This window comes from Ornithorhynchus anatinus, chromosome X1, assembly GCF_004115215.2.
Source record: "Ornithorhynchus anatinus isolate Pmale09 chromosome X1, mOrnAna1.pri.v4, whole genome shotgun sequence".
NCBI lineage: Eukaryota > Metazoa > Chordata > Mammalia > Monotremata > Ornithorhynchidae > Ornithorhynchus > Ornithorhynchus anatinus.
Genome location: NC_041749.1, coordinates 16,781,690 through 16,800,136, shown reverse-complemented (window position 1 = coordinate 16,800,136; position 18,447 = coordinate 16,781,690). Strand labels below are relative to the sequence as shown.

General features: G+C 50.0%; 1 non-coding gene across 1 annotated transcript; it reads right to left on the bottom strand.

The window, feature by feature from the left end:
* Positions 1 to 223: 223 nt before the first annotated feature.
* On the bottom strand, positions 224 to 313 carry MIR143 (microRNA mir-143). The gene has a single exon (NR_034828.1). It is a non-coding gene; the product is annotated as a microRNA mir-143 (primary transcript).
* Positions 314 to 18,447: the final 18,134 nt, after the last annotated feature.

Genomic DNA, 18,447 nt, shown 5'->3' with positions numbered 1-18,447 from the left:
GCCCAGCCGCATCTTTATTAGGTGAAGAACACGTCCGATCGCAGGGTGCCTCTCCTGGATCCACCTACCAACCGCAGAAAGCTGCTCTGTCCCTCCGGGTCAGGTCGGGGGCTGTTCCTGGGGAGGAGAGGGGCTCCCACAGGGTTGCCGCTGCTTGTCCGTGCGGCCGGCCGATGGGACGGGGGAGCAGGGGCATCGGGGACGACGATTCCCCGTCCGGCTGGACAGCTCCTCCCTTCCCGAGCTACAGTGCTTCATCTCAGACTCACAACTGACCAGAGATGCAGCACTGCACCTTGGGCTGGGAGACATCGGAGAGGTCTCTGAGTTTCCGGTCTTCAGCCGGCCCGGGACAGGAGCCGGATGGGTGTGAAGATCGGGGACCAAGGAAGAAACACGGAGAGGTTTCCCTGCTCTCCATCCTGCCTTGGGGCAGGGGGAAGGAAAGGGCCCCGGCCATCCCATGGGCGCCAACATTCCTAGGCTCCAGGAAGGACAGGTGGCATATTGAGCTTCCTTTGGCAAAGTAGCCAGAAACCCAAAGGTTGGGGAGTGAGAGAATAGAAAGAGGAAAGAGACCTTGGCGCTCACCAGAACCTGGCTTAGAAAGGGAGGGTGAGAGAGAGGGAGGGTGAGAGAGAAGAGAGGATGGAGGGAAGGAGAGTGAGAAACATGGAGGGGGAGAGAAGGTAGGGGAGGGGGAGGCTGGAGGGAGGTGAAGATAGAGAAAGGTGGAGGGAAAGGTGGAGGGACAGAGGGGAGGATGGAGGGAGGGGAAGATGGAAAGAGCGAGAATGATGGAAGGAGAAAGGAGAAGAGGGAGGGAGGGAAAGATGGGAGGAGAGGGGGAAGATGGAGGGTGAGAGAGAGGAGAGGATAGAGGGAAGGAGGGTGAGAAACATGGAGGGGGAGAGAAGGGAGGGGAGGGGGAGGCTGGAGGGAGGGGAAGATAGAGAAAGGTGGAGGGAGGAAGGGAGGGGAAGGTGGAGGGACAGAGGGGAGGATGGAGGGAGGGGAAGATGGAAAGAGCGAGAATGATGGAAGGAGAAAGGAGAAGAGGGAGGGAGGGAACGATGGGAGGAGAGGGGGAAGATGGAGGGTGAGAGAGAGGAGAGGATAGAGGGAAGGAGGGTGAGAAACATGGAGGGGGAGAGAAGGGAGGGGAGGGGGAGGCTGGAGGGAGGGGAAGATGGAAAGAGCGAGAATGATAGAAGGAGAAAGGGGAAGAGGGAGGGAGGGAAAGATGGGAGGAGAGGGGGAAGATGGAGGGAGAAAGAGAGGGGAGGATGGAAGGACAGAGAAGAAAGGATAAAGGGAGGAAAGAGGAGAAGGGAGAAGGGAGAAAGGGGCAGCCTGCAGGGAAGCAGCTGTGTTCTTCACCCTCTAGAGCAGAGCATCTAAATAGAGCACCTGCTCCATGCAGAGCACTGTACTGAGCATTTGGGAGGGTAAAATAGAAATAGTAGACACAATCCCTGCCTTCAAGGAATTTACAGTCTACCCTCCTGAGTGCAAACTTCATTCCACCCCCTGCCCAAAGAGGGCTCTGAAAGGAGCAATCTCCATTTCTCTTCGGCAAGGCATTGGGGCAGAGAACCCCAGAGTCACCCTTGGATTTGAAACAGGAATTCGAAGCAGAAATACCACCCAGTATTTTCCTCAGTTTGGGGCATGACAAAGACATCACAGTAACTGAAAAGGTAGGGTAGGGGCAGGGGAATTGAACTTTCATGGAAGCAACAATCAGGGAGCAGGGGGAATAATCATTGTGTTATTTGGTAAGTACTCTGCTAAGCACCGGGGTACCTACAAAATAGTCAGGTTGGACAATCGCTGTCCCACACGGGGCTCACAATCTAAGTAATAATAATGGCATTAGTTAAGTGCTTATTCTGTGGCAAGCACTGTAATAATAATAATAATGTTGGTATTTGTTATGCGCTTACTATGTGCCGAGCACTGTTCTAAGTGCTGGGGTAGACACAAGGGAATCAGGTTGTCCCACGTGGGGCTCACAGTCTTAATCCCCATTTTACAGATGAGGTAACTGAGGCACAGAGAAGTTAAGTGACTTGCCCACAGTCACACAGCTGACAAGTGGCGGAGCCGGGATCTGAACTCATGACCTCTGACTCCAAAGCCCGTGCTCTTTCCACTGAGCCACGCTAAGCACTGGGGTAGATACAAGTTAATCTGGTCACACAGTCCCTGTCCCAAGTGGGGCTGACAGCTTAAGCAGGAGGGAGATATCGATTCCCCATTTTTACAGACGAGGAAACTGAGACACAGAGCAGTCCAGTGACTTACCCACGGTCACCCAGTAGGCAGGGGAAAGAGCCGGGATTAGAACCCAGCTCCTCTGACTCCCAGACCCGGGCTCTTTCCACTAGGCCAAACTGCTTCCGGAAATAATAGTCTGGAAGGAATTCCACTCTGGTGCAGCAGAAAAGTACAAAACGTTAAGCGAGACTGCACCCCCAACACCGAGCACCACAAAGGTCCTGGTAGAAACTAACGGAGCCTGGGCTCCCAGCCCCAGGGCCAAGGCACTAGTGTGCCTGGCTTGCACCCAGCTATCTTCTAGGCCCGGGCTAGCGAGTGTGACTCTTAGAGGGCAGAGGCCATAACACTGTTAGAATTGGCTCCGGTCCCTCTGTCTCTAGCGAGGAAATGGGATCCACAGTTTCCATCCTCAAGGAGCCAGAGGTAATAAGCGGCGTGGCTGGGGAAGCGGCACAGCTTAGTGAAAAAGCACGGGTTCGGGAGTCAGAGGATGTGGGTTCTGATCTTGGCTCCGTTACTTGTCTGCTGTGTGACCTTGGGCAAGCCACTTAACGTCTCTGTACCTCAATTACCTCATCTGTAAAATGGGGAGCCCCACGTGGGACGACCTGATTACCTTGTACCTACCCCAGTGCTTAGAACAGTGCTCAGTACATAGTAAGCCCTTAAATACCAGCGTCATCATCGTAATAATAGTAACAATCATAATTATGGTAATTGGTGAGCTGACTGACTCTTCTTTCCCTCCCTCCCTCCCTCTTCTCCTTTCTCCTTCCATCATTCTCTGACTAAGCGCCAAGTCCTGTTCTAAGCTCTGGGATAGATACAAGTTAACCAGATCGGACACAGTCCCCGTCCCACATGGGGCTCACACTCTTATCCCCATTTTCCAGATGAGGTAACTGAGGTACAGAGAAGGGAAGCGACTTGCCCAAGGTCATACAGCGGACACGTGGTGGATCCGGGATTAGAACCCCGGGCCTCCTGACTCCCAGGCCCGTACTCCATCCTCTAAGCCACGCTGCTTCTCCAAGGGCCCCGGAGCCGGGGGAGGTGGGAGGCGCCTGAATTGGGACTACTTGGGGGGAGGGGGAATGAGCCGAGACAGCCCCAGATGTTTCCCATCGGCGCCCAACGCTGCCTTCGGACAGGGGTAGGGAGCGACATTCCCACGTCTCCATCCCTTTTCCGCAGCCTTGCCCCAGTGAGAGGAGAGGAAGCGCGCGAGGAGGGAAGCGAGGGAAGAGGACAGATTAAACAGAGGCCGCCTGGGCTTTCTCCATCCGGCCTGGAGGAGTCTTCTCCCAGGGCTCCTTCCCTTATATGGCCAGAAGCAGCCTCCTGCCTTGTTGAAAAGGAGCTGGCAGGCAGGCGTCCCCCGTCCTGGCCGCTTCCCCTCACCCCCTCTCCTCCCCGGCAGCCCCTCACCGGCAGATAAATTGGCTTAATCCAAGGAGAGTGGAGTCTGTCTGTGATGGCCTGGTCGTTGGGGCAGGAGACAGCTTTGTTCTCTGAAGCACAAAAAAGTGTGTGCACACGTGTGTGTGTGTGTATGTGAGGAGAGCGGGGGTGAGGGAGCCGGAGGGAGAAGGGACAATTAATCACCGCCCAGCCCGCGTCCACAATCCAGCAGCCGGACAGGCCCAGAGCCGCCTGGTGCGAGGCGATGTTTAGCCGCTCTCTGCAGAAGGCAGACAGGAGATTTACACTAAGGATAAACTGTCGTGGACTGTTTTCATTACATCGGCCCGCTCCCCGCTCCAGGTGCAGTGGGTTTCCTGGGAATTGAGACCAGGGCCTGGTGCCTGTAACGGTCTGAGCTCCAGAGTGGGGCTTTCCTCTCGTCTCCCCAGCTCACAGCCTGGGAGCTTGGCCTAGTGGATAGAGCATGGACCTGGGACTCAGAAAGACCTGGGTTCTGATCTCTGCTCCGCCACTTGTCTGCCGGGTGATCTTGAGCAAGTCGTCGCCCTTCTCTGAGCCACAGTTCCCTCGTCTGTAAAATGGGGATTAAGATGGTGAGCCCCAAGTGGGACAGGGACTGTGTACAACCTGATTAGCTTGTATCTACCCCAGCGTTTAGTTCAGCGCCTGGCACAGAGTAAGCGCTTAATAAATCTGGCCCAGTACTCCTCACCCAATCCACACACAGACGGACCTGAAAGAGATATCATGGCGCAGTGGATAGAGAACGGGCCAGGAAATCAGAAGGTCATGGGTTCTAGTCTCCGATCTGCCACTTGTCTGCTGTATGACCTTGGGAAAGTCACTTCACTTCTCTGAGTCTCCGTTACCTCCATCTGTAAAATGGGGATTGAGACTATGAGCCCCACGTGGGACAGGGACTGTGTCTAACCCAATTTGCGTGTATCCACCCCAGCACTCAGTACAGTGCCTGGCACATAGTAAGTGCTTAACAAATGCCATAATTATTATTCCATCCCTGGGCCTCCCTGGAGGAGACACTGGCCAGACTGCTGACTTGAGAAGTCACCTCTGACCCCTGCTGCAAGGGGCTGCAGGTGGCATTTTCTTGAGGTCATAATAAATAAGGAATGAGAAAAAAAGGAAAAGATGGTGGGAATAGTAGCTTCCACAGGACAAGAGAAATTGCAGGGAGGCTCGGCAAGAACGTAAGGGCATTTGTGCCCACAAACCAGCCTACGGAACCTGTCGGTTGGCAGAGAAATGACTAATTTTTCTTTGGGAGATGCAGTGGGGTGGGGACAAGGCTGAATGCGTCAAGATCCCACCTCCAGGGCTTGAAGGGGAATAATAATAAATGCATTTGTTAAGCCCGTCCTCTGTACCCAACACCGAACTAGATGCTAGGGAAGACACACGATATAATCAGGTCGATCATCATGGAGTCCCCCCAGCCCCACACAGGACCAAAGGGGAGGGAGAATAGGTATTCCACCCCCATTTTACAGATGGAGAAACTGAAGCCAAGGAGTCAGGTCTCCAATACCCGCTGAGAGCACAATTCCCCACCGGGTCAGAGACTGGGGATCTGGAATAAATTGGCAGCTGCTGGCAGGGTGAGTGGAAAATGGCACCGACCACCCAGGTAACAAGACGGCAGCTCCCGGGGGGGGGCAGGAGGAAAAGGAAACCTAATAATAATAATGATTATGGTATTTGTTAGGCCCTTACTATGTTCCAAGCACTTTCATAAGCACTGGGGTAGATACAAGGTAATCAGGTTGGACACAGTCCCTTTCCCACATGGGACTCCTAGTCTTAACCCCCAATTTACAGAGGAAGGAACTGAGGCATAGATAAGTGAAGTGACTTGTTCAAGGTCACACAGAAGACAAGCGGCAGAGCCGGGATTAGAACCCATACCTTCTGACTCTTAAGCTAGTGCTCTTGACGCTAGGTCATTCTGCTTCTCACGAGACCATGCTGCTCCTTGGCCTGAGATGGGTGGACTTGTGGCAGTGGGCTTGTGACCACTCTGCTCCCAGTTCCCACCCGGGTCTTCGTGCTCAGCCCCCCTATGGTGTCCCTGTTGCCCCCTCAGAAATGGGTGGGGGATAGGGATGGGCAAGGGTGGCAGGTCATAGCTGCACCACGTCCAGAGCCCTGAACTGGGCGACGCTATTCGCGGGTCACATGACACAGAGGTCGGCCGCCCCAAAGAGGCCCCGTCTGGAGCGATTCCCTGGAGGCTCCCCCAATTTAGGCCCTGTGGTGGGTCTTACATGGGACCATTCTTCAGCGTCCTGCCTCCCTGGACCAATTCCCAGAGGAATTCCCGGGACCCTGCCTCCCTAGACCAATTCCCAGAGGAATTCCTGGGATCCTGCCTCCCTGGACTGATTCCCAGAGGAATTCCTGGGACCCTGTTCTTTGGGGGTCCAAAACACAGCATGGCAGCCTGAACAGAGCATGTGAGAGAAGGAGGGAGGAGAGGAAATGGTGTTCACAAGGAGGGAAGAAAAGGACAGGGAGCAGAAGCAAGTTTAGAAACGTACAGCACACAAGTACTAACATCCTGTGCAATTCTCCACCGGCAGAAAAACCTCAAGAAATGAAACATCGATCATCACAACGTCCTCCCACTGTGATTCAGTGCCTTTGTCCCCAGAGGGGGAGGAGCAGAAAGTCAGAACAGCAAGAGAGAAAGCAGATGGCAGCTCTGTCTAGCCATGTCAGCATTTTGGACACAAAGCAGCCTGTCTCCTTTCCTCCCAGGGTGAGCAGAGATTCCACTCCCGGATTACAACTTGTAATCTAACGTATTTAAACCTAATTTCTTAGCCCAAAAAGCTTTCACTTTTGCTCATTTGGTAGGAGATTGAGGGAGCGTGTATGGGGGGGGGGGGTGATATAAATTTTTACCTATACAGAAGGCTATTCTGGGGTGCGTGTGTGTAGGGGTTTGGGTGTGGTCGGTCACTCCATAAAGGGAGCTGGTCCGGGTTGCACTGGGGTCATTTTGAGGAGCTGGGACCAAAGTAGCCTAGGTTGGTCAGGCATACTATACTATTCTGGAATGAGATAATGATGTTCTTCCTGCTGTGGAGCATCAACAGGCCGCTTTCCGGCAGAAGTGTTTCTAGGCCCCGGGGCCTTCCGCTGTAAGAACCTTCTTTCTTTCACTCCCAGCAGCCTCATCTGAAAGAAATAGAGAGAGAAAAGACTAAATAGGAGAAGTCAGGAAATATCAGAGTTGAATTTCCTTAATACATTCCTTGGCCTTTTATATGTTATTTGTTAAGGGCTTACTATGCGCCGGGCTCTGTACTAAGCACTGAGATGGATATAAAATAATCAGGTGGGACACAGTCCAGGTCCCACGGGGGGTTTACAGCCTTAATCCCCATTTTACAGATAAGGGAACTGAGGCCCTGAGAAGTGAAGTGCCTTGCCCAAGGACCCAAGACAAGGGGCAGAGCCCGATTAGAACCCAGGTCCTTCTGACTCCCAGGCCTACGCTCTATCCACTAGGCCAAACCGCTTCTCAATTGGTTTCGATTGGCCTTCTTTCCAATTCAGTTGCAAGCCACTAACGAAAGGGAAGTCTGTTGCCTAAACTGGGATTCTAGAACCCCTGAAGGCTTCAGATATTAACTGGAGCCTGATATTGATGGATCGTGTCCACCAACTCTATTGTACTGAACTCTCCCAAGCATTTTTAGTCCACTGCTCCACACAATAGAAAGCACCCAATAAATTCCATTGATAGATAAATTGATTGAGACTAGTATTCTGGCGATAAAATATTGGCATCAAATGATTCAGTGTAAACTGGTTCATGATGATGGGAAGTCATTCATTCATATTTATTGAGCACTTACTGTGTGCAGACACTATCCAGCGCTTAGTACAGTGCTTGGTACAGAGTAAGCGCTTAACAAACACCATCATTACTAAGCAGTTGGGAGAATACAATATAACATATTGTATCTAACAATATCTAATTTGTAATTAGAGAAGCAGCGCGACTTGGTGGAAAGAGCATGGGCTGGGGAGTCAGAGGACGTGGGTTCTAATCCCGGCTCCGCCACTTGTCTGCTGTGTGACCTTGGGCAAGCCACTTAACTTCTCTGTGCCTCTGTTGCCTCATCTATAAAATGGGAATTAAGACTGTGAGCCCCACATGGGACAACCTGATTACCTTGTATCTGCCCCAGTGCTGAGAACAGTGCTTGGCACATAGTATGTGCTTAACAAATACCATCATTATATTTAATTGTTATTATTATTATTAATCCCCATTTTACAGATGAAGTAGCTGAGGCACAGACAAGTTATATGAGTTGCCCAAGATCACACAGAGGACACATGGAGAAGCAGGGATTAGAACTCTGATTCTATTTATTGCCATTTTTCTTGTCTGTCTCCCCCGATTAGACCGTAAGCCCGTCAAAGGGCAGGGACTGTCTCTATCTGTTACCGATTTGTACATTCCAAGCGCTTAGTACAGTGCTCTGCACATAGTAAGTGCTCAATAAATACTATTGAATGAATGAATGAATGAATGAATGAATGAACCCAGGTCCTCTGACTCTCCGTCCCATGCTTTTTCCACTAAGGATACACTGCTTCCCAGATCAGATGAAATGGAGATCTCTCACTAGGCAGGAAGAAGAGTCAGTGCCTACCTACTAAGTGTCACTGAACACTTAGGCCAGTGCTCTGCGTATAGTCAGTCGCACTCAATAAATACCACTGATCACCAAAATCCATCCCCCCCTCCCTTTCCCTTGGGAAGATTGCAGTACAGAGGGGAAGAAAAAGGGACGGAAATAGTCCAGGTCGGAAACAGGCAGTGGAGATGAGGGATCTGGTGGGAAGGAAAGAATGGAATGAAGCCAAGAGAGGAAGGGAAAAAGGAAATGTATAAACAAGAAGAGTTCCACGGAGAGACGTGACTGTGGTGTGGTTGTGTATCTCTGCTGTGCTCTCTGCTTCTCAGCTCTCTTTCCCAGAACTTCTGTTTTCCTTTCCCTGAGATTTGCTCCTGCCCTTGGCCGAGGGATCACAGTCCTCACACGCTCCCAGCATCCTCCCTGGAGGAAATGGCTGGAGCGTGAGGTTGGGCCCTGGCAGTGGGGACGGCAGGGCGGCCTACTGAGAGGCCCTCGGTGGTGGACGTGGAGCCAGACTGCAATCACTCGGGTCAGCCAAGGGAGGAAGTGAGGGGTTTGTCATGTTGTACTCTCCCAAGCACTTAGTACAGTGCTCTGCACACAGTAAGCTCTCAATAAATACGATTGAATGAAAGGGATAAGGTAGAAAGGACCGAAGAGCAAAGAGAAACCCCGGGATTCAGGGAACGTGAGCGTCAAAGCAAAATCGAAATCGCGGGACCGATGACACTAGGGTAAAATAATAATAATAGTGGGCTTTGTTAAGCACTTGCTGTGTGCCAAGCACTGTATTAAGTGCTGGGGTACATACGAGATGATCGGGTCCTGCGTGGGGGTCATAGTCTAAGTAGGAGGGAGAACGGATATTGAATCCCCATTTTGCAGATCAGGGATCTGAGGCCCAGAGAAGTGAAGTGCCTTGCCCAAGATCGCACAGCAGGTAAGTGGAGGAGCCGGGATTAGAACCCAGGTCTTCTGACTCTCAGACCTGGGCTCTTTTCACAAGGCCACGCTGCTTCCCAGGTTGGATAAAATGGAGATCTCTCCCTAGCCAAGAGAAATTTTCCAAGTCAGTCGAAAGGTGGATTCCTGACTGGGCTGGGACAGAATCAATGGAAAATGGGAATCATGTGCACCAGGAAGGAACCGCAGAAGAAGAGGGGACAATGACACTGCAAGGAAGAGAACATAAGACTAAACACCACCGACACCGAAGCAATGTATGTGGAGTTGATCAGTTCTGAGTAGAGAGATGATATTTGGAAAGATGGCAAAGTTCTTAGTATTTTTCCCAAGATGTCTCTCAGCATCTGACCCTACCTACTAGGAGAAGAGTCCTGTTATCTCAGCCTAGGCAAGAATCTTTGGACCTCAGAATCCACTTTCCAATGGATTTTGTCTTTTTATGAGCAGCTTCGCCACTTGTCTGCTGTATGGCTTTGGGAAAGTCAGTTAACTTCTCTGTGCCTCTGTTATGTCGACTATAAAATAGGGATTAAGACTAGGAGCCCCACGTGGGACAGCGGATTATTTTATATCTATCCCAGGGCTTAGTTCAAATGCCTGGCATAGAGTAAATGCTTCACAAATACCATTTTTTAAAAATTCTATTTCTCAGTGAATAAATGGACTGTGCACAGAGGAAGCCTTCATTTTGTCATTCACTCATATTTATTGAGTACAACAATATAAGGACACATTCCCCACCCACACTGAGCTTACAGTTCTCAGAAAATAATACGGATTGTTTGATATTCTGGTCCTAAATCAACCTCCTGGGAGGGCTTGGAAAGAGCATGCTGCTGAACTGGTTTTCCATCCAGCCCCAGATCAATCAATCAATCAGTCATATTTATTGTGCACTTTCTGTCTGCAGAGCATCGTATTAAGAACTTGGAAGAGCATAATATAACGGAGTTGGCAGACTCGTTCCCTGCCCATAACGAGCAGATAAGCAGACAATTACCCTCCCGGACTGGCAGAGCTGAATTTCAGGAATTAAATCTTGGAGCCTTGACCAGACCTCAGCTCTCAGGGGTGACTTTTTAACAATCCATGTGAACGCCTCATGGGCAGGGAACATGTCTACCGACTGTGTAATATTTTTCTCCCCCAAGTGCTGACTACAGTGCTCTGCCCACGGCAAACGCTGAATAAATACCACTGATTGACCGATGGTTTGACAGGTTAATACAGCCATCCCCGGGGAGATGCAAGAACACTGAGAAGTCATCAGATCCAGTCCCCTTCCTCGAGGCTGGTGAACGATTCTCCCATCAAGAACAGATGAAGTCTGTCTGTTCTTCAAGGTTTTCCAGGAGGGACCTTCTACAGGCTTAATCACCCTGATGGCCTGAAAGTTCTTCCTTCTCCACAGCTGGACTCCCCCCATCCTCATTCCTCTAGTTTACCCCTCGTTCAGACCTTTGGCAGTGAGCCGGGCTGCCCAGAATCAGGGGGAAGAGCAAAGTCTCTTCCAGGGAGTGGACTTAAAGAGAAGCATGCATGTTCCCAATGTAACCCTGATGTCATGGCAGATGCCGAGAGCTTCAGGCCAGCTCTTCTCCCGGAATCACATCCCGCCTGCCTTGGCAGCCAGCCCCCCTTTCCCCACTCCCTTTTGATGTTAATCAACCATTCCCACAAAAAGCAAGCAAACCCCCAGTTGGGAGGAGGAAACCCTTTGAAAGTCAGCCCCGGTCCCTTCCCACAAGCCCCCCTTCCAGCACGGAGCGAATTATCTGCTGGGAAGAGCCACAAAGCCGCAAGTGAGTTTCTACTCTGGATCGGATTTGCTGGGGGCCGAGGCCCAGCGGCTTCCTCATGTCCTTGGGAGCCTTGGCGGGGGTCTCCGCTCTGCCCTCGCATTACCGGGACTCCTTTCAGATCACTCCTTCTAGCCAAGCGGTGGTCTCTGTCGTAAAATCCTCTGCCGTGGTCTCCCTTTTTTAAAATTATGGTATTGAAGTGCTTACCACTGGCCAGGCACTGTGCTAAGCACTGGGGTAGATACAAGTTAATCAGATTGGACACAGTCCGTGTCCCACAAGGGGCTCTACAGTTTCAACCCCCATTTTATAAATGAGGTAACTGAGGCACTGAGAATCAATCAGTCAAGTGCTTACTATGTGCAGAGCACTGTACTGAGCGCATGGAAGAGTACAATAAGGAAGAATTAGCAGACACATTCCCTGCCCCAAACGAATTTACATCTAGAGGGATGAGCAGTTAAGTGACTTGCCCAGGGTCACACAGCAGAACCAGGATTAGAACCCAGGTCGGTCAGTCAGTCATATTTGTGAAGCACTTACTGTGTGCAGAGCACTGTACTAGGTACTTGGGAGAGTAGAGTATAAAATTATAACAGACACATTCCCTGACCGCAACAAGCTTCTGACTCCCAGGCCCGTGGTCTATCCACTTGGCCATGCTGCATCTACTCTCTCCGTTGGACCCCTGCTCGGACTTTTTCTTCCTTGGCAGACCTGCCTCTCCTCTCCTGATGTCTTGCCACTAGAAGAGATCAACCCAGATAAGTGCCTGCCGAGTTCTTTACCTGGTCCCTTCCCTGCGTTTCATCTGGGGATCCGGAGCATCAAGAAGGCAAGACCTGCTCGGGTCCCAGGGAGGCAGCTATGCGGGGGTTCTCTGAAATAAAACTGCCAGAGGAGGCTGCCTGCCCAAACCATGGAATTTCCTTTCTGGATCAGGAAAATCAGGCTGAGTCAGAAACCTCAAGATGACCCCCCCCCCGTCATAGGATAATAATAGGATAATAAACTGCTTTGTGATACCAGAATCACTTAGAAAATGCTGCCCAAGTATCTTGTATCTCCCCCAGAACTTACTCCAGGAGTTGACACATAATAAGGGCTTAAGACCTACCACAGTGATTAGTCTTCCCTGCTGTGTGCCTGGCTCTAGTCTAGTGGCTGAAAGAGAAGACATATTTGATACTATTCCCTGACCTCCCAGTCCACAGTGGCTTCAAGCTAAGTCCATTCTGATCAAAGTCCATTAGACTGTAACGACTACTAGAGAAGCAGTATGGCCTAGTGGAAAGGCCCCAGGCCTGAGTGTCAGAGGACCTGGGTTCTAATTCTAGCTCCAGAACTTGTCTGCCATTTGACCTCAGGCAAGTCGCTTATCTTCTCAGTGCCTCAGTTACCTCTCCTGTAATATGAGGTTTAAGACTATGATGCTCATGTAGGACAGGGACTGTGTCCAACCTGATTAGCTTCTATCTACCCCAGCGCTTCACACAGTACCTGGCATATAGTAAGTGCTTAACAAATACCATTAAAAAAAAGATTGTATTAGACTGTAAAAGATTATAAAGGTGGGAACTGTTATCTCTGTCAGCTCCTTTGAGGGGGGAGGGTCCACTGATTCTATTGTGCTCTCCCAAGTGCTTAGTACAGCGCTCTGCATGCAGGTGGTGTTCAATGAATGCCATCCATGAGAAGGATAATTGAGTTTTTCTGTTTCAGTCCCCCAGATGCTCCATGCTGATTTTATTATACGTCCATCAAAGGCCTGGAAACAATTCAGAGAGTATTAAGTGCCTTCCCGTTCACTGATTCTTTGGTGGGGGGGAAGAGCTTCATTTGGGGGCACTCTTCCATTATCTCCGAAGGCAGTACCTTGTCACTTAGAAGAACCGGCGAGTCCTTGTTTGTGGGTAGGGCAGGCACCTGCTTTCAGAACCACACTATGGAAGAGTCCAGATCTAAAAGACAGGCCCAGATGTCTTGGAAAAGTCTAGATAACTGAGCTTTTGGGGCAGAAAGGTTCTTGATCTCATCTAGCTTGCCGCTGCTGATTCCTTGCCCACGTCCTGTCTCTGGTCTGGAACTCCCTCCTCCTCCATATCTGACAGACCACCGCTCTCCCCACCTTCAACCCTTATTACAATCACATCTCCTCCAAGGGGTCTTCTCCAGCTAAATCCTCATTTCCCCTAGTCCCTCTACCTCAGAGTCACCTATCCACTTGGATCTGGACCCTTTAAGCATATAATATTCACTCAGCCCCACAACACATGTACAAATCAGTAATTTATTTTCAATGTTTGTCTCCCCGCTCTAGATTGTAAGCTCCCCGTGGGCAGGGAACGTGCCTACCAATTCTGTTGAATTGTACTCTCCCAAGCACTTCGTACAGTGCTCCGCACACAGTAAGTACCCAATAAATAAATACTGAGAAACTCTGCTCAGATCCAAGAGGGACTTTGTAATAATTGTGGTATTTGTTAAGGGCTTACTATGTGCCAGGTACTGTACTAAATGTTGGGGTGAATACAAGTAAATTGGGTTGGACATAGTCCCTACCCCACATGGGGCTCACAGTCTTAATCCCCATTTTACAGATGAGGTAACTGAGGCATAGAGTAGTGAAGTGACTTGCCAAAGGTCACACAGCAGACAAGTGGAAAAGCCAGAATTAGAATCCAGGTCCTTCGACTCCCAGCCCCATGCTCTATCTACTAGGGCACTCTAGTTTGTACTCTTTTAAAATAAAGCAGCTCGGTGCAGCCTAGTGGAAAGAGTACATGCCTGGGAGTCAGAGGACCTGGGTTTGAATCTTGGCTCTGCCACTTACCTGCTGGGTGACCTCGGTCAAGGCACTTAACTTTTCTGTACCTCATTTTCTCCACCTACTAAATGAGGATTCCAAACCTATAATAATAATAATAGTGGTATTTGTTAAGTGCTTACTCTGTGCAAAACACTGTTCTATGCACTGGGGGGATACAAGGTGATCAGGTTGTCCCACGTGGGGTTCACAGTTTTAATCCTCATTTTACAGATGAGGTAACTGAGACACGAAGAAGTTAGATGACTTGCCCAAAGTCACACCGCTGGCAAGTGGCGGGGCCGGGATTAGAACCCATGACTTCTGACTCCCAAGCCCGGGTTCTTTCCACTGAGCCACACTGTGGGACAGGGACTCTATCTGGCCTGACTGTCTTGTATCTACTCCAATGCTTGACACACAGTAAACACTTAAATACTGCAGTTGTTATTGTTATTATTATTATTATTGTTATTATAGCATCTGGTAAGAATTGATTTCCACCCAGCCCTGTCTTTTGCTAGGGCGGACCAATTACCGTTTTAGAGGACTTTCCAGAGGGGCAGAACTGGGCTGACAAGTTGAGAGGAGCCAAGGCCAGAAACAAAAAAGAACCCATGTGTAGTGCTTTCTACCTTGTCCAGAGAGTCCCCTCAGAGAGCCCAGAGAAAACCAGCCAGCCCAGCCCGAACCAAACCAGCTAACAGAGAGCTTCAAATTGTCTTTTTTTCCCCTAGGGTATTTGTTAAGTGCTTACTATGTGCCAGGCACTGTATTAAGCACTGGGGCAGATACAATATACTGGCCTAAAGGGCTAATCTCTCTCTCTCCCCCTCATATTCTCTTATTCCATTTCCTCAAACACATTTTGAAGAATCAGCCTTCTACCCACTCTTTCCTTCTTACCTTCAGATGCCACTTTGGGTTTGAAAAGTGGTGACTTGTGGTGAGTGGTGGGTAAAGTCCGTGTCCCACCTGGGGCTCACAGTCTTAATCCTCATTTTACGGATGAGGTAACTGAGGCATAGAGAAGTTAAGTGACTTGCCCAAGGTCACAGAGCAGTCAAGAGGTGGAGCCGGGATTAGAACCCAGGTCCTTCCGACTCCCAGGCCCGGGCTCTGTCCTCTAGGCCATGCCGCTTCAGCTGCCATTATCTGGGTGAAGAGTCATCGCTAAGAATGACCGACCCAGGCTCAGACACCGGTGATGCCTATTGACCCCGTAGGACAGTTTACCCCAGGGACGCAGCAAGGCCTCCTGTGTTCAATGCAGGCCTTGCTGATCATTTGCCAGGCTATCCTAAATACGTTTCTCTTAGTGCCCTTTCCCAAGTTCCCCATCTTCCGAACCCACTGTTTCATCTACTTCACCAAATGAAGCTTCCTTCCCTCCTCTCCCTCCTGCAACCCACGATTCCCACCGAACCCTGCGGTGCCTCCAGGAACCGAAGGTGACAGAAGATGACTGCCTGAATTATGAAAGCTTCCTCTATGATTTATGTCACCTTAATGCGTTCAATAATTGAAAAAATAATGGAAAATATGGCTCCACAAATATGTTTTTTCTTTTTGAAAAGAAGATCCTCTAAATTCCTTTAGCTTTGAAGATGATCTAATGAATCACCACTTACCTTTTGTCCCTTCAAGGAGCCAGATGTAAATCCACCCATCCCTCCATCCATCCATCCTTCTATCCATCCAATCATTCATCCATCCATCTATTTGATTGTATTAAAAGTCACCACTCTTATTTCAAACCCAAAGTGGCATCTGAAGATAAGGAGAGAGTGGATAGAGGTTGATTCTTCAAAATGTACTTGAGGAAATGGAATAAGGGAATACGAGGGGAAGAGAGAGACAGGTAGAGAGACACAGAGAGATTAGCCCATTTAGGCCAATCTGCTAAGACCCGTCTTGAGCTCATGAACAAACCCTCAGATCCCCTAAAAATAGCCCCCATCCTCCTGGAAGCAGTGGTAGCGGGCAGCAGAAGTAGCAGCAGGACCAGGGCATAGAAGTATTTGCCCTTTTATGGTCATCGAAGACAGATTCCCGAGACCAAAAAAAGAGCAGCTCCAGCCTGCCTAACTGGAGAAGTGCCAAGGAGACTGATTGCGGGGGATCCTGTTGTTAATCTGTGGCGTTCGCTGGGAACCATCACAGGGATCCCGGTTTGTCACCCCGTGAGGTGAGAAACAAACTAGACCCCAGCCCCGAAACCCAGAGAGGAAATCTCGGGGGCCCCGGGTTGGAAGCTTGGGGGGAACCAGGGCACCCTGAGGATGGGTGGGGGGTTCAGCTGTCGAGCAGGAGGGGAACTAGAAATGAGAAGCGGCGTGGTCTACTGGAAAAAGCGTGGGACCAGGAATCGGGAGACTGGGGTTCTCATCCCAGGTCCACTACTTGACTGCTGTGTGACCTTGGGTGAGCCGCTTAACTTCTCCGAGCCTCAGCTTGCTCATCTGTCTTAGATTGTGAGCCATGGAAGAGACAGGGACAGTGTCCCATCTGAAGCTCGTTGTGGGTAGGGATCGTGTCTGCCAATTTTGTCATTTTGTACTCTCCCAAGTGCTTAGTACAGTGTTCTGCACACAGGAAGAGCTCAATAAATATCAATGATGATGATGATCTTTTATCGCTCCTCAGCATTTAGTACAGTGCTCTGCCCACCGTCAATGCTCAATAAATACCACTGATGATGATTATCTTATATCAACCCCCAGCATTTAGTACAGTGCTTGGCACAAGCTAAGCACTTAACAAATGCCTCAATCAATCAATGGTATTTAACGAGCGCTTACTGTGTGCAGAGCACTGGACTAAGCGTTTGAGAGACATTCCCTGCCCATAATGAGCTTACAGTCTAGAGGGAGGAGAGAGGAGGCTGGAGATCATCTTCTAGACTGTAAGCCCGGTGTGGGCCGGGACTGTCTGTCTTTATTGCCCAATTGTACTTTCCTAAGTGCTTAGTACAGCGTTCTGCACACAGTAAGCACTCAATAAATACGACTGAATGAATGAGGGTCTCCATGTCCCGCACTTAGTGGCAGAACGTGTTTCTCTCTATCAGCAGTTGGCTGGCTTCCTATCGGAGACAGGAGAGATCAGCCCCAAGGCACTGGACTACCTGCCTGGAAGTGGGAGACTTTTTGAAGACCGTTCCTCACTGACACATCGCTGTGAGTTGAGGCAGTTGAAGGGGAGGGAAAATCCATCTTCATTTCTAGACTCTAAGCTCATTGTGGGCAGGGAATGTGTCTGTTTATATTGTACTCTCCCAAGCACTTAATACAGTGCTCTGCACGCAGTAAAAGTGCTCAGTAAAAAAGTTTGAATCCACTGAAATGTTTTTCCTGTGCACCAGGAATAAGATAGACCGTATGTAAACAACAAGCGGAGGGAGGAGCTTCCAAACCACTGAGAAAAGAATTCACCCCAAGAAATGACAGGAAAGAGGCAGGCAGAATCTGCGGGGAGTCATCCGAGCGGGGCTTAATCCCTATCGTGAACCGGACGGGTGTGACCCGGATTCACATGGGCACCGCGAGCCTCGGAGAGACGACGCTGGTTAATGAAAGGTGCCTCGGAAGTTTAGGGAGATACTAGTGGGGGTCGGTAATGGAAAAAATCCGAGTCCATAAACCGGTTTGCTTAAGAAGACCAATCCCATGGACGCAGGAAGTGAGGAGGGCCTAGGAAACACCCAAGGAGATGGTTCCCATGGCAGAATCCATTCCGGGAAGGGGTCAGACACACCACGGTTCTAGGGCTTGCATGTAAACGGAAGAGAGGATCAGCGTAAACGAATGCAGCCTACGCCTCCCCTGGGGAGTCAGACCAGCTCCCATCTCCTGCTCCACAGAGGAGGAAGCAGAACAGGCCAGTTCCCAGGCTTGGTGAAGCGAACTCCCCGTATCCTCTAGGGAATGCTGGAAGCTGCAGGCAGGAGCATACGCATCTGCAGTTCCCATAGCCAGCTAATAAACCCGGAAGGGAGGGAACAGGGATGGAAACCATGAAGCTCCAGACCTCAGAGGAAAGGTGAAACTGATATAGGAAGGGCAGAGGGTTTACCCTCGTTAAGCAGAGAGCTCAATATTCAGCGTGGCCTAGTGGCAAGAGCTTAGGCTGGGGGTCAGAGCACCTGGGTTCTAATCCTGGCTCTGCCACTTGCCTGCTGTGTTTCCTTAGGCAAGACACTTCACTTTTTCAAGGCCTCAGTTTTCACATCTGTAAAATGGAGATTCAATGCCTGTTGTCCCTCCTACTTAGACTGTGAGCACTATTTGGGGCAAGGATGCTGTAGGACCTGGTTATCTTGTATCTACCACAGTGCTTGGCACATGGTACAGAGTAAGCGCTTAACAAATACCACAATTATTATTATTATTGAGCTCTTCTCTGATTCTGTTTGACATTCATCCCTTTATTTCTCTGATCCGGTTTCCTCCTTCACTGCTCTGCTGGCGGTAAGGCACTCCATAAATCT